This window comes from Gambusia affinis, linkage group LG19 (genome assembly GCF_019740435.1).
Source record: "Gambusia affinis linkage group LG19, SWU_Gaff_1.0, whole genome shotgun sequence".
In the NCBI taxonomy this organism is placed as follows: domain Eukaryota; kingdom Metazoa; phylum Chordata; class Actinopteri; order Cyprinodontiformes; family Poeciliidae; genus Gambusia; species Gambusia affinis.
In genome coordinates this window covers 12,833,349-12,849,008 of record NC_057886.1, presented here as the reverse complement: position 1 = coordinate 12,849,008, position 15,660 = coordinate 12,833,349, and the positions used below count along the sequence as shown (strand labels likewise).

The window sequence follows — 15,660 nt, the reverse complement described above, 5'->3', positions numbered from 1 at the left end:
ATGGAACAGACACACAGATGGAGAATGGCTAAATAAATTTATTTGATTGTTCTGCAGTTTTGATCAAATGGCCATGAGATATAATATCTTACACAGGTACTATTTGACAAAAATGATAATAAAAAATATATTACTGTATTTGAAGACATCAGCTAACTGTAAACAAAACTTAGGGTTGCTCATGGAGCATTAAAGTGGTTTTCCCAAGCAAATTATTTTTTTTACAATAATAACTTATGAAGCAGCAAGTTGGCAACTTATTTTTACTCTTTGTTTTGTTGTCCTTTCTATTCTTTGTTTCACTTATAGCCATGATAATATTTTAGGACTTTGAGGTTTTCATAAATTCACTGTCAAGTTGAACAGTTAACAGTTATGCTCAAAAGTGTAGACTTGGACAAATGTAAAACAGCACAAACAGACAGAGTGCCTGTCAACATGAGTCAGTCGGTTTAGAATCCAAGAATATAACAGAATGGAAAGTCGGAGTTTTGTATAACCTGTTACCATGGTGCACAGTTTTGATAATCTGCTGTAATTTAAAATCACAGTTACAACAAACCACAAGAGAGAAGCAGAACAAAGCTTCAAATTAAAGAATAACTGGCACTGGCGAAGTCTGGAGAGTGAGGGACGTTGACTTTCTCAAGATGTGCCAGTGCTGCCTCTGACTGACGCAGATCAGCAGATGGATCCGCCTCTCAGCCTCCCACCCTCCCACCCTTTCATTTCTGCTCTCCTCTCAGACTGCAAGCAGCTGGCTCTTTGGCTTGTCAGATGTTCTTGTAGATCTGGTGCTAGCATGTGAGAAGTTAGTAACAGTTGACAATTACTTCTGGTATTAGCTTGTATTTAACATCGCAATACTTGTACATTATTAAAATGTCATCTTCTGAAGATCAGTCAGTACATTAGGCAATAAACTTATATGTATTTATATTGTGTCAATACTTTTATGCACACTAAAGAGAATTGTACTTTTTTTTTAAATCAGACCAAACTTTTCATGTGATAGGATAGAATTACCATAATTATTTCTATTTGCTAAATCCATTAACTTCTGTAGGAAGTCTACACAAGTTAATGTTGCTACCCCTTCAAACAATTTTTGAAAGGGTGGAAAAGGATAGGATGGCTTTCTAATCTAATAGCGATAAGTTTGAACCTTTTGAGTGAATTTGAGCCATACGTACAATACTGAGTCAGTTTATGTAAACTTCTGAAATTAAGCAGTTTTCTCAACTCTCACCCTCATTATTCTGGCATTTAGCAAAAAGAAGTAATTGTTATAATTATTACCAATGTAAAACAGGAGAAGTTTAGTCTGATTTAATGTCAGATAGTGAGAACAAAACGATTATTCGTCTCTTTGTACAGCATATCTGAATATCTTGTTTCAACTTTAGCTCACACAAAGGGAGAAATGTTCTGACTGACAGTCGTGTGTGTTTCAGGCAGCATGTATGATTAGTCAGTCAGCAGTTATGTAAGCTGAGCGCCAAAGATTTGTTCCCCCATTAGCAAACATATTATGCTATCATCCCTTTCAGTAGTGAGCAAGATTAGAAACAATGAAGACCTCTTTGTTTCTCTGCTGTCTGCAGAGCTCTTCTTCTGCCTTCATTTCGTTTCATGTGGCTTTGTTTCTTCTTGTTCTACTGTCCTTATCTGTCATTCTTAAGCCATTTCATCTTCTCAACTTACTTATCTGCCTTTCTAGGAATTTAGGGACAACGCTAGTAACCTAAGCATTTATTTTAATCACCGTGTTTTACAGGACAGCCAGAATTGCTTCCTTCTGAAATCATTTTGCCACTTCAACTGGTTTGTTTTTTGGTATGATGACTAAGACTTTTAGATAATATATTATTTTCACTGTGTACAATGTTACTTTTTTTGGTCAGGTAAAGTTGAACCTTTAGTTTTACGTTTGCGCAGGTCTAACAAAATGTATTATCACAGCACAGAAAGGATGAGCACATTTTTAGAACATGACCAATAACGTCTGTTTCACAAAGTTCCCCATGTTAACATTCATTGTATTGAACCTTTTTGATTCTTTTTCCTAATAGCTATAGTGTAAGTGTGAAACTAGCTCACATACACTAGCACATAACCAGGCGCACATACCACCATCGCTTCAAAGGACAATATCATGAGGAACTTGTGCACGCGTGCGCGATGTGTCCACATGCACACACTAATAAGAACATTCTCAAGTAAGCATGTCAGAATGTTTTCCCAGTGTGTCTGCTCCAGCTGGGTGTGTGGAGTCTTTGATTAACACACCATTCCATATGTCAAACTTTATGGCCTCAAAGTTTTTGAGCTCTACCAGCCGCATGTGCGCCAATGCGTGCGTGTAGTCATTGCCTCCTCAGCTGCTTGGAAATAAAATGTTTCTGCATTGCAGACTTTTAATTAATCTGATTTTATTCAGCGTTGGTTCCAGTTCCAGTTTGTAGCATTTATAGTGATCGAAAGGAATGTAATGAAATGTAAACGTAAAACCTGAGTTCTTAATTTTATTTTTTATTTTTTAAATCTAGGGTTGTAACAGTGCATGTATTGTGTAACCAACACTCATGGATACTTGCATTCTGATGAAAACTACCATCAGTCAAAGGCATCTCATTTATAAGATCATACACACTTGTGTTTTTATTGCATTTTAATAAGCTTCTTGACAGAACATTACATTCAAGAACCACTTTCTTCATTTAGTAATGTCCATATCACCTGTGATAATTTGACTCAAATAATTTTTTTTTTTCTTTGAAGGATACATAAAGTTGGTTCTAATGCAGTTTTGCTTTGCTGTTGTCGTATGTTACATAATATTAAAAAAAGTTGTACTATAATCATTAATGTTGGATATTGAATACATATTCTTGCTTAAATTCAAGGGAAAAAGGACAAAAAAGGAAAACTAAAATGAACTATAAAAGCATGATTAAGAAATGAGTTGACAAACCTTAGGAAAGTTGAAATGTATCAGAGATTGAGGCTTTATTAAAATCTTTAGAGATTTCCATGTGTCCTTCGGGGTTTTGTTTGAGGCCTGGCAACAACCGAGTTGATAACGTCACCTTCAGGAGGAAAAAACAGGTGAACTGGCTCAGTGGACAATCTGAATGGAAACTCACAGTCAGTGTTTTTGTATCCAGCATACAAAGATCATCAAATACTGTCAACCTTTGCTCTGCAGTTTCTGGCTTTTCACATTGTCTGAAAGCTGAATATTACATACATATCACAGTGGTTGCTCTGTCCTCTTTATTTGTCAATCATCACACAACCTCTATGGCTATCAGGGAAAGAAAGGCTAAACTTTCCCCTTCTTAATTTCTGCTATGCCCCTGCCCTACATCCGTCACATCTCCAAGTCAGCCTGTCAAAGATTTTGGTGTTATTCCAGGCATTACTTTGGCCTTGAAAAGCTCCTCCAGCTGCTCCCACGTGTAAACAAATCTCTTGTTGGCATGGCTACGCCTCATAATAGATGTTGAAAAGTGGCATATGTATCAAGAAACGTCAGTCCAGTGAAGTCGATGAGACATTCTGACCAGACATGCTGCATCAAGTCAACTTTGGCTTCTCTAAACCTTTAGTTGACTGGAACAAATCAGGCCAGCTCCATCAGAACTTAATTGTTACAATAACTTTAAATTAAAAGGGATAACAGCCGCAAATAAGCAAATGCCAAACCATTAGAGGAATCTGTGGCAATCTGTTCATTTTTCAGTTGTTCAGTTGTTGGTCTCTGCAGTTATATCTGAACATCTGTTTAGATGTCGTTGCCAGCAGACTGAAGGAAAGGCCCTTCTATCTGTTGCCCATTAGCTGCCAGAATGACCTCATTATGACACGCCCTCACAAACATACATATTTTCTCAAGATAAGCTGTAAGCAGGTGTCTGATTTCACATTGTGTCCGGCCACCTGTTCCTATAAAGATATAGGTGTACAAAAATGATCCTATCAGAGGAAATTATTTCATAACCTGCATATCTGATTTATGTGTTTAGGTTTCAGTAAGATAAGGAAATGTCCCAGATAAAAAATTTAAATATTCAGATATCAGGAAGATAGTGAAGTTAGGTGTAAGGCTTCAGCTTCTATACTATGATGTATAAATAGCCATGTTGTCCAGATGCAACTTAATTTGCTTGTTTATCTTTTCATCACTTCCCCAGATTAAAACTCATTCAAAATATGTGCTTTGAAATGCTCAGAGGAGGCACTATCACCTCTACATAGATCCTGATGTGAAACTACTTTCTTATCCGAGTACAAATTTTGACATGAAATTAAACATCTGATAGTAATAAATAGTTGTCATGGGGGTTGGTTTGCTTTTCTTTACACACCTTGATGATCTCCAGCTTTTTTTGTGATAAAACAAAGACCCATATAAACAAATCAAGTTGTCTCCTCCTGCCCGTCGTCAGTCTTCTAATACCCCCATATCACAAATCACTCTTAGGGAATAAAACACACTCTTAAAGCTTTGTTCTCTGTGTCCATATAAACAGTCTGCTAAGTCTGGATGAGGAAATTATCCTACAAGCATTAAAAATAGTATTGCAATCTAGTTGCTGCACCCATTATATACTGTAAATATGTTTCGAAATGAAAGAGCTTGTGGTTTTGATGTGATCAATGTTGAGTAATGATGGGATTACAGTCTAAATGAGTGTAAATCATTTACTCCCCTTAAGATATTTCCTGTGTTGGAAATTAGTTTTAAAATGACAGAAAATACTAGACATGGGACAAGAAAGTTGAAAAATAGAAACAATGCTGTCTTAGATAAAGATCATGTCAGCATAATTTTCCTTAGTTTTTAACACTGTGGTCACACATTGTGCATACCGCATATATACAACACTGCTACGTAAATATTGCTGCAATAACTCAATAACATCACTTGGCATCAGGCAACAGTATGAAGGCTCTGTTTCTGGGCAGATAAAGTGAGGCTCACCTTTACATTCAGGATGTTTGAATTAAAATCAAACACATTCCTAAGCTCATTCTTAATGAGACAACATTCCAAGCACATTTCTGTAAAGATAATCAGCAGATGAAAATTTTCCTGTTGAATTTGTACTTTTTTCCAAAATTCTCACAATTTGTCTATTTCTGGTACTTGACATTCATTTTACATTTCTATGAATGTGTTAAATTTTGACATCCAAGCTCTCTCATTGCCTTTTGCGTGTGCACTCTTCAAATCTACATGCTTCTGCATTTAAAAACCAAACTAAATGAAGAAGTTATTCAGTCATTGTAGCTCAAGAGATGTAATGTTCCCAATGTAATGTGTGGAATACTTCACATTGTAAATAATTAAATTCTTTATAGAAAAGTTTTTTTCTAAGGTACATAAAGACAAATGTTGTTTAACTTTAAAGTAAAGGTACAGTGATGAAGAGGGATTTGGAAGAGGTGCTGCTTCTTCATCCTGCCTGCTTTAATCCTCTAATTAACAAGCTGAGTAATGAGTTGATGAAGTGACTGATTAGTTGACCCTTGCCCCTTAAACTCTGACCTTTGCACCTTCATCACTAGGCCGTGCAGATTGACGGGGAACATCTTTAGTGTACTGGTGATGGGTGCAGTAATGAATAAAACAAACCAGAGAGACAAGTTTGTTGCTTTATTAGATATTTATTGAATTATTCTGTGATGAGACAAAGCTACAAAGAGGATGGGAAGACGGATAGCCCAGCATTTAACCAAATCAGCTATCGTTACCACAGCTGATCATTAATCTCTAGAAAAGGTAATGCCTGTTGTTGTTACCTTGTAGCTGTTTTAGCCATATATGGATGAAACAGGTAGCATTTCTTCATAGAAAGTTCTTCATCTGTTGTAATGACATAAAAAAAAGGAGTGCATCTATTCAAGATGAACTTGGGCTTTGACTTAGCCCTTTCTCTTGGAGTCTTGGAGTCGGGGGACAATTTGCAGATTCTCACTTACTAGCAGCACACAGAGGACAGTAAACCGAATGCACAAGAAACAGACAGCAGACATTTCTATGGGGATTTTTAACTACTATTCTTGTAACTTTCTCCCTCTTTTCTCCCACATGAAAGTTTGGTGGTCCTCTTTTTCATCTCTTTTAGTATTCAGTACATTCTGTCTTTCGCTTATTTCTGTTCCCTGTTCTCTTCATGTCCGTGTCCACTCTCACCCATTCCCTCCCCCCATACTGATGTATATGCCCCTTGTCCCTGTCCCCTGCATGGCTTTGTGCTGCTGCCACAATGCCAGGGGCCAGGCGGTGAGGTCACTCACCACAGGAGAGCTGCAGGCCTCACTGAACCTCCACCATCCCCACCACCGTCCAGCGCACAGACAGCTAACAAGCCAGCAGTTGTTACCTCCCCCATATTGTCCCGTCTTTGATTCAGGTCTAGACAACTTCACTTTAACGCTCACACTAATCATTAGGTGTACATGCAAACATGTAATCAGAAGACAGGTTGTATTGGGCAAGCTCTATCTGGGTATGCTGTTGAACACGTACTCATATTTAAATTACAGCCAGTGCACACATGTAGACATAACTAAGTATTTAGATAGATTACTGGAAACTTTAGCTCCATATCATTCACCTGCATCAGTTTCTGTCTTAAATCCTCAGAAACAAGTAAGAAGTGTGGCAGTATTTGGAATCTCTTTACACCTTTGTATTCTTTTCAAATGCACCCCAAAACTGCACAGAAATGCTCTTATATTCCTGTGTATGTTTGTAATTTTTTTTTTGAAATTTCATTCTAATTCATATTGTCTTTTTTCTTGCAGTATCCTCAAAAGCTATTCACACCTCTTGAAATGTTCCCCTTTTTTTTAACATCACAACCAAAAACTTCAGTGCATTTTTCTTTGATGACAGGGCAACACAAAGTAGTGGAAGTGTAGTGACACATGCAAGGCTGGTTTATCTCTACCACCTTTACCCATCTTGAGACTGAAATTCTCGCATCTATCTTTTCAAAATAGCACAAGCTCAGCTGAATTTCATGTAAAGTATCTATGGACATCGATTTTCAAGTCTTGCCACAGCTTCTCATTTGAAAAGATCTGTAGATTTGATTTGACCATTTTGAGCTTATGCCATTAGAGACCCAGTCCAACTTTTAAAAATTGTTCAAGAGTCAGAAGCCAAGAGAATAAATTGCCTCGTAGGAGACAATGTCCTAAGAGGCACCAGTGTAAGGAAAGATAAAGTAGGTAGAAGTCACTCATGCTAGTTGTGATCACTTTTATTTCATTTGAATGAATATCCAGAGTAAATCTGCTTCTGTTTCCCTCCTGTGTGGGAACATGATGTTCCTGCAGTCCTTCTGTGTTTTTTGTAGCTCAATCAGGCCCAAATAACAAGCCACACATTGACTGCCATGCATCAGCTGGAAACAGAGCAACGTTGCATCTGACAAAACTTCCAGGGTTGCCCCATAGCCTTCTATTGTATACATCATGTCTGCTTTGTCTATGCTACAGCGATAGTTTCCAGTCCACAGACATAGACAACAGTCTTGTTAAAATGTGTTAATTCTCCCATGACTTACTCTTTGGTTTAATGGTGTCACTCTGTTGGAGTTTCATTTAGGTTAGACACACTCAGTGCATTACCACACCTGAGGACTTTCAGAAAGGAGCATCTCATGGAGCTTGTATTTCACATTTGTTGCACGTCATCATGTCACCATTGTCTCCTGAAAAAAGTTGTTATTGCTGTGCAAGTCTCTTTTTCTAACATTGAAGGATCACAGATAATTATAACTGGTTAAATGTTTCAATTCACAATTGTACAAAATTATTTAGTAAAGTCATAGATCAGTTCAGAATAAGAGGTAAAATAAATGATTTTTTTTTTGGCAGGGTGGGTGGCAACTATTCACTCACTGACTCCACCTCTGAATTACTGAAATAAACAGAACGAATGTTTTGGAGTGACCAAATCAAAGTTAATCTCTCAGCAGGACAATTACTGTAAACAAAACAGCCAGTGGGTTAGATCAGAGTCTCACACTACAGTTTCAGCATCCTGAAACTTGTCTCAGTTTCTGAGAATAAAAGTGTCCATTGGGTATGAATACTTCAACCAAGGATACTTTACCCTCAGTCTTCTTGTTTTATTCATTTACTCATCTATGTTTGATAGCCTCTTTGTTTCTTTGCTTCTCAGTTTCAGCATGTAAATGTGTTCCAGCAGGTATGTGTAATGTGCCACATACCTGTGTAAACACCTCACAGGTCTAATTCCCCACAAAGACCAATTTATGTTTTATGTCCTGATGTGCTTCTTCACCCTTATCCCATTGTAGGTGTTGTCCTCTGTGAGCTGAGAATGACAGGTAAGAAGGAGAGGGAAGAGTTGAAAAGAGAAAAAACACTTGCCCTCAAGATTACGGCGTTCCTTGTGATGTTCAGGAACATGTCAGGAAATGTGTTTGTTCTCAAACCAGAGAGAACATTGAAGGGGATAAAGTTCTTGGTGCATACAGTACACTTAATATTTTATGTTTACCTTAACTAAACTTATTAAATTTATATGCATTGAGGTAAATGCTTTTCTTGATGTCTTCTTAATGGGCAAGGAAGAGGTTTTCTCTCTTGTTTTACCTCATTGCAGTGACATGTCTGCTGCAGACACATCAGAGAGGCAGAGGCTTAGTCCTGTCAGCGCCTGATTCAACCTGACCCTTTTTGTCTCTAAGTGGAGGAAGAGCTCGCTTTTTCCTGCCCTGGGGCAAACAACAACAGAGAGCGAGGAGCATTAGGAAAGTGTGAAAATCCCTGATCACTGAAAATGTGATTTGGACTGACAGCATAAGGAGAAAGGTCCGAAATAGGAGAAGAGTAAAAAGACGTTCTTCTAAAGTTAAGCAACAGCACGGCAGCTTGGTGGCAAAGATAAAAAAAAGAAAAGGGAGAGGAAACCAGACGAGAGGCAGCAGGATGGGGCCTGCTTGTGATGTTTTTAGTGCTTGTAGGCTGACATCATGGCTTCCCCAGCAGGTGGTGTGTGCTGGATCACAGGTGGGGATGTATAACAGGCTTGTCACTATTGATACAGGCGTTAAAAAAGAGAGCAGAGTCTGGACTTATGTCATCACACAGCTACTAAGATAATTTACCACGTTATATAAGAGAACATAAGATGCAAATGAAATTTGGATCTGGCACCAACTACATATCTTATCTTTTTCTGCTGATAGATAAAATCTTTGTTACAGTGCCTTTTCTGCACATGTAATAAGGGCTTTTCATCCTTTAGGAAGCTGGAAAGGCAACCGGAGGTGATAAGACACAATTAGGTCTGTTATTGGCAGGTTTGCAGGGTCCAAGGTGCTCAGTCTGGTATTTTATCTTGGGGCTCCTGATTTAACTTTGACTCAAAGGTTCGAAGAAGACTACTGTGTGTGTTAGTGTAAAATTCACTATAAGATCAAGCAGCAACACCAGTGACAGCACTTGATCTGAAATAAGCAGAACCACCTGCTCTATAATCTGATTCAAATCCTCGGTCAGCAGCATCTCCCCACATGCCTGCGTTTGCCTGATTCCCCATGGTAACCAGGCTTTGCGCTGGTTTAATTGAACGGCTTCTGCAGATTAGAGCCCCTGTGCTATCCTACAACATGCTTGTTTTTGTGAAGTTGTAAATAATCTGTCCTGTTTTCAATGGATAAAGATCACTGTAAAACTGTACTGGTGTATTTGTTTCATTCAGGTCACAGTTCTCCAAGCACACTGCACATTCCTCACATCTTTGTTTGGTCAGCTTGGTTGACTGATATCTTCCACACACCAGTGTGCCTAATATAAAAGTTGTGCCTAACTTCGCTGAAAACTGGAGAACACTCTTTTTAGCTCCTGGAGCTAAAAATGAAAAAACAAACAAAAAAAAACTTTTCATAAAGCAGTAGAGCCTGCTGAGAACTTGAATGCAACCATTCTCAAACATAAGTTTACACCAACTAATTTGAGTTTATGAAGGTAGCATGACACATCTAAGTAAACAAAATGCCTTTTACGGACTTGATTCATTAATAACAAGTACAACATCCAAATTTGCTCTGTTAGTTAGTTCTATGATCTCCCTCATCTTAGTTTGGCATTTACAGCCATTATCTATCATCCACATCCAGGGTAGCCAACGGTAAATAAACCTTATTGATGTTAACTTAATGCAGCTTGTTTCCTTCCTGACTATCTTTTTGTCTATGAGTTGGTCTGATCATTGCGGTGCCTGTCATCAGGTTTAAGCAGGTGTTCAGAGGTCACACAGTTCATAAGGGCAAAAGCACTGGCCCTCAGGTGCTCTGGCTTTTCCACACACTTCCTGAGGCACACGTTCACACTTTTAAGACAACAGGATGCATTCAGGTTTATACCCCTATAAACAACAAGAGCCAGGTGTGTGGCTCTCTGGCCTTCGTTTTATTCAACCACAATCTCTAAATTTTATTAAAACCTCTGTTTATGGGGATCAAACAGAAAAGCAACAGTTTATTTCACTGTTTAAACTGACTTGCAGGTTGCAATTTAATAAGAAGGGTTTTTATAGGGTCACGATCCAAATCCACGGCAATGAAGTATTTTTAAAAGTGAAAGTTGCCTTTCTCATGTCTTTTTCTGGACATCCTTTCCATCCATGTCTTACTGGTTCTTAACAAGACAAATGTCCATCTCTAAACCCCAAGGACCAGCTCTTATTATCAATAGACCCTATTCCATTGTATGGAAGCTGTAATAATAGGATTATTACAGTGGAATTGAACTATGAAACCAGTTAATCTTTAGTTTACAGTCTGCACTGTGCAATATATGGTAAAGCATCTAAAATGGCCTAAAATAAAAAACAAATTATTTGTCTGGACATTTATGCTTAGACAAATCTGAAACTCTATGAGAAAATGATAATATTGTCGTCTACTTCTATAGTCTCATTTGCAACTATGTTTTTTCTCTGAGCTTTTGTATTAGAAACTGTTCTATATATGCAGTTTCATTCAGCTTTATTTTAATAACTGCTAAAGATTTGGTCGTAGAAATAATGGTAGGACAAGTTTTATGCGTGAATAATGTGAAACTGAGTCTATTGGCTAATCCCCGTCTACAAGTTATTGAATGAATCAATTTTACATCTGGAAATAATAATCATTTCAGGCTGCTATTCATAACTTCTGGTGTTCTTGTCCAAAGAATTTGAGACGGATGAATGAAGGACTTTTTTTTTTTTTTTTTTTTTTTTTTTAATCCTACGACTTAAAGTAAGAACAATAAAGAGGTAATGTTTTCATATTTTGTCAACATACTTGTCAAACATAACTATTTATTAGTCATTAGTTAGAAATAGTGAATGAGGGTTTGTCTATCTGACAGCCCTGAGACCCAGATCTAAGATATAGTAACACCTTCCGTCTTACAAATTATGTTGATGAAGAAAATTTGTATAAGCTAAAATCTTGTGTTGCTAAACATATTTTCGCTCTAGTTTTGACAACAGTTGTGCTAAGACAGCTTGATCTCCTCTTCTGTACTGTAACTCCACAGAGGTAGCCTTGTGTACTCACACCAAGTCAAATCCAAACCAATAAATCCCTAGATTTGTGTGAACATAACCATGCGCCTATTTTCTTGTTAACTTTATTCTGATAAACAATTGTTTAAGAAATGGACTGCAGTTGTGATTTTTGTTTTTACCATTTAACACTCTGCATAGTCCTGAGTGGCAGTATAAAAGCAAGCATGATGATTTTTTTTCTTTCTAAGTGTTGGTCTCCAGAATGAGTAGAACCGCGTGCCGCAAGCTTTTATGTCATAAATATTTCCACGGAATAATTCAACGCTTTGTAATTATTTTTTTCTCATCTTCTTATATTCTGAGCATTTTACTCTGTCTTTGTTAACACTGGAGGGTATCTGTCTACGTGTGAGGACGTTGTTGCATGTGGTTATTTGAAAAGTCATATAACTGAAAATGCAATTTGAAAGCAAAATGCATCTACACAAACAGCATGGTGAAAGTGGTGTGAGTTGGTTGTTCCATGTGGGTAACTTTGGCTTGGTGAGCACAAATTTAAACTGGACATTAAACTGCAGCTCTTAGTCAGCTCTCGTAAAGCTGTTTTCCAGCGAACCATCACAGGCTATACAACTTTTTTTTTATACCTCCACTTATCAGTGGAAGTCTAATTTATGCTTGCTTGGCCATATTTGTGAATTAAGTCGAGCCTTAAATGTTTTGCTGACTAATCACAACAGCTGGCAAACAAATATCTGCATGGAGTTGTGTGGTATTCATGGTAAGCTGCCACTTACGTTGTTGAGAATGTGCAGAAAGCTCTTGATTCTGGATAAAGTGCAGAAAGGCAGGCTTTTTAACATTCCTATCTTTCTGAGGTGTTGGAGGAAACAGCATGTAGGAACATATAAACTACAACAAGATGTTTCAAAATTACCACATTAATAAAAGATGCACTTCTTTTACTGCTTTCGTTCTATATGTATATTAGACAGCTTTGTTTGTTTTCGTTCTCCAGTGGAACTTCTCAAATCTCAGCCCATCGCCTTTTGCTTGGAGTTGTTTATGCTGGCAAAACAAAGATTATTGTGCAGAATCGGCACCATCAGCACAACGAATTGGAATCAACAGTGGCAGTGAAAATTACTCCTTCAGGCCCTCATGGCATAAACACAGCCAAACCAGTGGCACGTCGCTGCCAAGCTGAGACACGGCCTGAAAAACAGGGAAGTTCCCAATACGCGGTGAAACTGTTGATTGTTCTGCTTATTACAAAATCTCTTCCATCCAAATGGACTGATGAGTCTGGATTGGCTGTTTTAGTCAACATTCCACGGGTCATTTAGAAACCCAAAGAACAGGCGGCATACGGCAGCGTCAAAGAGCCTGTTTGGTGCTAATGGAATAATGGCAGCTCCGTCTGTTGACACAGTAATGTAAAAGATAAGATATTTGCTGCTGAACAAATAAACAGCTGTGCTGCAAGAAAGACTGGAGGAGGGTGGCGGGTTAGGAGGTGAAGGAGCGAGGGCGGCTGTCACTGCCAACCTGGAACAATAACAAGCAATCCAGCCACAATAAGCAAGCCTGATTAGACTTCATTAAGGACTGAAATGCCCCGAGCTAAAAATTATGAGTGTTGAATTACAATAATAAGCTATTGTGGAGGGCGAAAATAAAATGTTCCTGTCCCTCTTTCACATTACATGCATAGATAGACACACTTGTAATGTGCAAGTTGCAACGGGAGGTAACAGTATTTTAGTCTGGCATTATGAGTAGCTTCATAATTTGCACATTTTTAAATTCTTAATTAGTTAATCCTTAATGCCATCGTGCACACACTGTATGTTTGAATTTGGTAATGTATAATTTGTTGGTTTCTTGTGTGTGTGAGACACTTTACCCAGGTTGCAGATTGGGATGAACTTCGTAGCCTCACTAGCCCCATCACCATTCTTTGCTAGGTGTCTTTGCCTCCCTGTCTTTCTATCCGTCTGTCTGAAAAGCACATCCATTGTTGGTTGAGTTACTCTGCCTTTTCATAAGGTCAGGCGGGGGCAACAGGTAGCGGAAAGGACAAGATTAATCACTTCATCTAGGGCACATGGAGAGGGGGAATGGACAGAAGGGTGAGGACTAAAATGTGGGGCAGAAATGAATCAAAGGGAAGAGCAGGGGGAGCATTCAGAGAGTATAGGAAGGGAGAAAGGTGACTGAGAATAGAGAGATGGGTAGAGACAGGGGGAAGTAATTACCATCATGACTTTCTTTGTTGTACTCACTGATGCATACACTGAAGGGATGCAGAGAGGCGGGGCATTGAAAGAAAGAGGTAGTCAAGTGTAATTACTTAAAGTCAGGTTTGGTTTTCTTTGTTGCTCTTGCAGTTTATTGATGACACACTCTCAATTGCCCAGCTTGGTTTTGCGTTGAAATTAATTGCCAGTCTTACAAAAGGGAGCATGACTCTTGTCTGGCCGTTTATGGTCCTGGTTTAATCCAGAACATCATTGCTTCTACTGACTTCATTTTGCTTTAAAAATGAATCATTTTGGCTCTTCTTCCCTCAGAACAAATCATCCACAGTGAAGAATGTTGGTTTTACTGTAACCTTGGGGGGCTTAGGTATCTTATATTGAGTGATGTTGAGTTTCAAATGGGCTAGATGAGGAATGATTCTAGTTACCAGTCTAGTTCTCAATTTAAAAAATAAATATATAAAACTTAGTTTTAACTTTAGCTGAGACCTGAAACTGATAGCCTCCAAGCTCCCTGCTCAAGCAGTCGCACCAACCACAGGTGGTCACAGATGTGAGCAGAACTGAGGGCAGTCCTGCAGATGTTGCTCTGACTAATCCCCATCAAAGTGTTCGAGCTCTTGTGTCATCTTGCCATTTAGGACGTTTTCATTAAAAATGCCTGTCTACAAGTTTGTTGTTATTGTCCCAATGTGTGGTAATAGTGTGCTGTCATGCAAAGCTGTACCTACGGCAAGCATTCATTTTATGATTTATTTACATGTTGTATGGTGGTTGTGTATCTTTTTATTTTGGGTTTCCACACTTCAAAGAGCTATCATGACGTTTTTTGTGCATGTGTAAGAGTTTCCTCCAGTGGGTGCGTGTGTTTGCCTGTGTATGTGAGTCAATGACCAGCTGCAGTGCACTGGGCTTACCTGTGGGTGTATTTGGCTGAAATCCACTTTCTTAAGTCTGTTTTCTATTCTGTGTCACATAAATAAATACCAGCATGGTACGTTCCCTTCCAAACCACTCACTGACATCCTTAGATCTCCATGTAACAGCTGTTGACATATAGTTATTTTTTTCCCCCTGTGTTTTATGTGTATTTTGTGTGCTGCAGGTTAAGAAGCATGCAGTTATCCCTCTCCCACACATTATTTTGTCCAAACCTGTGTGTTTTCATAGGCTATATGAACTCAGATTCAGACATACTGGTTTAAACATGCACATTCAATGAAACACACACACACACACACACACACACACACACACACATAGAGAGACATAACTCAGAGCAAGTTCCAACTCGCCCCAAATTCACTGTATTTTTTGTCTTTGATATAATTGATCTTAGTTTATTGTTTTTTTCTGTATTTTGTTTTTGTATAAGACAAATGGTATGTAACTGATTAGATAGAAAAAAAATACACCCTGGAGGGGAGAAACACCCAGAGAGGAGGATAATGTCTTTTGTCCCATCACATTCTAGCAGTGGTGCTCTAATCTTTTGAGGCCTCATGCGTTTAAACTGTGCGATTAGCAGCCGTCTAACAGGCGCTTTTACCTGGCGGAATGGAACAGAAATCAGGTGCTTGGGTTCAACTGTCATTTTGTTTGTTTTTTTCTGTGCCTCTGTAGGAAGATGTTCTCAGAGATACGAGCTTTGATCATAAGCTGAAACAAAACAGCCATAAATCGGCCCACGTACCATACCTGTATTATGGAGAGATCCAGACTAAGTGGCTGAATCGTTTGACTGCCTTTGATGGAACGCTCACATGATAACCATAACAACTTATTTCACAAATGTTCATTCATGAATTGTGAAATTGTATTTGAGTGGGTTTTTTCTGATCGCTTTAACTG

At 38.4% G+C, this 15,660-nt stretch overlaps 1 protein-coding gene across 3 annotated transcripts in view; it reads left to right on the top strand.

The window, feature by feature from the left end:
- prkar1b (protein kinase, cAMP-dependent, regulatory, type I, beta) overlaps window positions 1-15,660 on the top strand; it is a 66,860-nt gene that overhangs the window by 21,844 nt on the left and 29,356 nt on the right. The window lies entirely within an intron of this gene.